This window comes from Cibotium barometz, chromosome 42 (assembly GCF_041138505.1).
Source record: "Cibotium barometz isolate CiBa-2024 chromosome 42, ASM4113850v1, whole genome shotgun sequence".
Taxonomy (NCBI): Eukaryota; Viridiplantae; Streptophyta; class Polypodiopsida; order Cyatheales; family Cibotiaceae; genus Cibotium; species Cibotium barometz.
The window spans coordinates 10,511,501-10,516,735 of NC_141087.1; the positions used below are offsets into that span (position 1 = coordinate 10,511,501).

General features: G+C 37.6%; 1 pseudogene; it reads right to left on the reverse strand.

The window, feature by feature from the left end:
• Positions 1–3,163: 3,163 nt before the first annotated feature.
• LOC147614153 (uncharacterized) lies at positions 3,164–4,688 on the reverse strand (annotated as a pseudogene).
• Between the last annotated feature and the right edge of the window lie 547 nt (positions 4,689–5,235).

Here is a 5,235-nt window from a genome sequence, read left to right on the forward strand (position 1 = left end):
CACGTCACATCTCATTCAAACCACATCACATTCACTCACGTCACATCTCATTCAGACCACATCACATTCACTCACATCACATCTTATTCAGACCACATCACATTCACTCACATCACATCTCATTCAGACCACATCACATTCATTCATCAGAGCACATCTCATTCAGACCACATGACATTCATTCACAACACATCTATCCATCCTTTCTTTCTTTTATGAAAATCACTTCAGTGAGAATAACACTTTTATAAAAATCCTTTTATACACCTATTAATGCATAAATTCAATTTTAAGGAAAATAACACTTTCGAAATAAAATTAAATCCTTTATGCATCTTTCTATGCATAAATTCAATTTTAATGAGAATAACTCTTTTGAAATAAAAATAAATCTTTTATGCATCCTTCTATGCATAAATTTAATTTTATTGAGAATGACACTTTTGAAATAAAAGTAAATCTTTTATTCATCTTTCTATGCATAAATTCAATTTTAATGAGAATGACACTTTTGAAATAAAAGTAAATCTTTTATGCATCTTTCTAAGCATAAAGTCAATTTTAATGAGAATGACACTTTTGAAATAAAAGTAAATCTTTTATGCATCTTTCTATGCATAAATTCAATTTTGATGAGAATGACACTTTTGAAATAAAAATAAATATTTTATGCATCTTTCTATGCATAAATTCAATTTTGATGAGAATGACACTTTTCAAATAAAAATAAATCTTTTATGCATAAATTTAATTTTAATGAGAATAATACTTTTAAAATAAAAATAAATCTTTTAAAATGCACAAACAGAGAGAATTATCCTTTTTGAATAACCTAATGATAAACTTTAGTTCCATAAAATTTAAAAAAATTTACCATAACCTCCTGTATATGGCTGTCCATTTCTCAATTTTATCATTCAATTTATGACTTGAATTAATCCAATTTGAATTCTAATATCTCTAATCTACTCCATTTTCTAAAAATCAAGAGAGTAAACAATGAAAAGAGTTTAATCAATCTTTTAATTAAACTTTCTAGGATTAAGAAGGGCTAAATTGTAAAGAAGAGAAGGGGGTGGCCTTTCCATCAAGGCATAGCATGAGATTTTAATTCAACATTTACAAAGCATAAAATTTGAGAAAACCATAGACTTAAAAATTCATAATAAGTAAGAATTAAGCTTACATGGAGCTTGTAAGCTTTCCTTTGGCTTGAGGGATTGAGGATTCTACTCTTGTTTGCAGCAAGAGTGGCCATTGAATTCACTTGGAGAGGATTAGGCCAAAAAATAATTGAATTATCAAGAAATTCAATGTTAACACTAGTTTGGTACCAAAACAGGACGCTACAGCGTCCTTTTTAAGCCTACAACCAAAAAATACCATGATTCATAGAATCGTCCAATGAAAATTTCCTTCATAGGGCTTGTCAAGGATAACACTAGCTAGGAAGAAAAATTGTTATGCATGAGATTGAAAGATTTTTCATTTGTCAAATTAGCACAACAATACACTATGGTATGAAAAGACATGCTTATTTTCTTTTATTGCATCATTATGAGAGGAAAAAAAATCAAACATATCCAAACTAAATTTAAATTCCTCATTTCATACCTAAGGATCTATGGTGCAAAGTCATTTTTCAAAGCAAAAATCATCTTAGCAAATATAAAATTGCATGAAGTTATGGATGCATAGCTAAAACAGCAAGGTGGAAATGGTGATATAAGCACAATAAATGGAAACGAGAGTACATGGCATGGAAGATACTCGGCCATGCAATAGGCGATAAGATGCCATGTATGGATAACTAGGTCCATGTGAGAAAGCATGGAGACGATGGATGTTGAGTAAAAGCATGCATTTCTAGTTCACTTCTTGCCCAACTTATGTCAGTACAGGACGATTTGCAGATCTCACAATCCTCTTTGCAGTAGTACCAACCCGCTCGTATCCTGCCATGGAATGGTACTTATAGAAGCATGGATCTATGCATAAAAACTTCTTGCATTTTCCACAACCCCATACTGTCCTTGATGGCTTGCTTCCTTTGACAGGTTTTCCCTCACGCGTCAACCTCTTACGCTCATCAGCGTATACGACACAGAACTTACTTGATTGGGAGCTCAACCTCACCAACATGTGACCGCCCATAGGGCCCTCAGTGTATATGTGTGATCTACATGATAGCATCCCAGCAAAATGATTATCAACCAACTGCTCTTGGAGTCTCAACATAAACTTGAATCGATTAGTGTCCTTCTTGCCATGCAAGCTTCTCCAGATTATGTAAGCATTCACAATTACAGAATCTAGAAGACCCCAAAACAAGGCATGCCACCATTTCCACCCATGGATACTCATTTTCATACTATATCCAGATCCCAATACCATGCTATCAAACATATCACGACCTGCCTTAAACTTATTGTATTGGACAGCAATCTCTGGACATGGAACTACAACTTTTCATCCATTACCAATTTGTCTTTAGACCTGTCCTTCGTGCATAGCATATACATTGGATGCAAACAAAATAGGCTTCTTATCCATCCAACTACATGCCAACAAGCCATGGTCACGACAGTATGCAAACTTTGAAGTTCCTCTTTCCATGCGCTCAATATTCAACATGTCCTTGCCAGGGAAATGCTTTTGATTAGATATGTATGTTCCTGTTGCACCATATCCCTCATTTGACAAATGCATCAAAAGTTTTACGGAGTTGAACCATCTATCAAAGAATACATGGTGCCCCTTTTGCTTTAAATCCTTGGCAAGTAACGATACAATATGCAATGATAGCTCAGGACAAGGAAGCTTATCATATATACGAAAAGAGTAATTATAACCGGTCAAAGAATCACATAGATTCCACAATTGAATCCCAAATTTGTGCGGCTTCTTGGGATTGTAAACTCGACAAGGATTTAGTTTACATTTTGAGGGAATGATCCTCTCATCAATGGTTACATGCTTTCCACAATTATAATGCAATTGAAAAGTTGCATTCAGTCTTTCCTCCCCAGAGGTAGTATTTGCCACAACTTGTACTCCTTCATGCCTCTTGTAAGAGGTCTTTGTGCATTATCACGTATATGCAAAAAGCGTTTAATCTGTTGGTATTCAGTTTGTCCCATCTTCTCAGCATAGTCAGGATATCTCATGACCCCACATCTATCTCCTCGCCAATAGTACGTCTTGTCAGGCATAAATTGCAAAGCCATGCCAAGAGAAATGCCTAAAAAGCGTAAGAACGAGTGTCTATCAAGAGGTACCCATCTGCGAGTCGAGTTAGAGCTCTCCAACACTCTGTTTCTCTTCTCATTTGCATAGCGATTAGTCTCATCCACAATCATATCTACCAAATCAAGCGGGAAGAGAGACAAAAATAACTGAATTTCTGTGAACTCGCGAGGTATTTGTCCCAAATCTGGTCCTGCATTATCCAACCATGTTGGCAAGGGCTTGAATGTGCTGGCAGGCTCTTCATGAAGGCCATTGCCACTTACCCAAGAGGGAAAACGTATAGGCACCTCACTTTCATCATCACTTTCATGCAAAACCGGACCTTCAGCCTCAAGTAGCTCATCTTCCACAACATCACCCTCACCAACTGGAATCCTCTTGCATTGAGTCTTGACGAGGTGGCCGACCTCTCACACTAGTATTCCCTTTCTTCTTTGCTCTTCTAGGAGCTTTCTTGCTCCTAGAAGAGGTGGCCGACCTCTCACACTAGTATTCCCTTTCTTCTTTGCTCTTCTAGGAGCTTTCTTGCTCCTTGACGCATCAGCTTCTTGACTATGTGTGCCATCCTCATGCCGTCGTGGCCTACCTCGTCCAAGGATCACCTTCTTTGGTGGTCTCCCTCGCCTTTGCAAGATGATTTGGGAATTTTGCATGTCATTTGTTGGCATATCAGCATATACTGTAGCCTCAGGACAAAGACTATGCATAACTGAGTTATCAATGTTCACTGCATTTCTGTCTACATCTTCCAACAACCTGTCACGCATAGATTGCAAACCCACCATCACATCTTGCATATCATCAGCATCCACATCAAGAATTGCATCAGGTAGTACTGGCAAACTGTTTTGCATCACTGCATCTCTCTTTAGCCTCTTTTGGGCGCCCAAATAGTCTGCTAAAGAGGTGTTGCATTCATCAAGTACGGCTCTATCATGCAAGCATTCATTTTACAGCTGTCTGATTGTTCTATCAAAACATCTCGTATGCCTTGCCATGTGAGGAAGTATGCATTGGCATCTCCATCAAAAATACATTTGAACAGGTGCTTTCGTGCATTGTACCTGCAAATCTTACCCTTATACTTCTTATGCATCCAATCCTGAGGGTGAGCTTGTTGTGCCCATTGTACCCCGAATTCTATGGCTGGATACAGGAGTTCTCGGCCCTCTAAAGCTCTGCAAAATTCATGGCTAGGCTCTCCTTGTAGTGTAGATGAGAGGGGAGGAGCATTAGGCACAGCAGAGACGCACAAACTTGCCATATCTTGGCGTTTTTGCTGACCTGCAACGGCACACAGTGGAAGCGCAACAGAGCTTTGCAATGCAAAAATTGTGTTCGTGAACTCACAGATTTTCGATCCTGGCTATTGGTGAACGTAGAGAGGGTATGTTCAGCACAATCAATCGTCGCCAGTTCAATCGCTGCAGCGCTTTCATGCTCGAACAGATGTCCACGAGTTCATACGCTGTGGATAGCTTTTGCACAGCAGATATTAAAAGTTTAATAAACCATTTTAAACTTTTTACATGTGGTTAAAGCTAATGAGATGAAATTTTTAGGGAAACAAAAATTGAGATTTTTTTTTGCATCTTAGAGCATGTCTCTGAGCCATTAGAGTTGAGAATTGGGATTGAGAGGGTTTCAAATTAAATCAATGAATTGGACTCACTTTCAGGACGTTTTTCTGTCTTTGGACACTTTAATGTCCGAGTACAGAACTAGTGTTAAATGGCTCAGCACATAAGCAGAGTAACAGTGCATAAATACCATTAAGCTTTTACAAAGGGGGAGGCCTCTATTTATAGGAAAAAGTGAGCCTCTAACCAAGCAAACTGATTCTAGAATTTTCCAGATCAGTTTGGTCACTTTTTTACCATTTTTAGGTCAGTTTAGCTTACTTTTTGGATCTAGTTGAAACAAGAGAGAGGAGAGATGAAAATATCTAATTATTTGTGAGTTTAAAACTCATCCACACATGTGCAA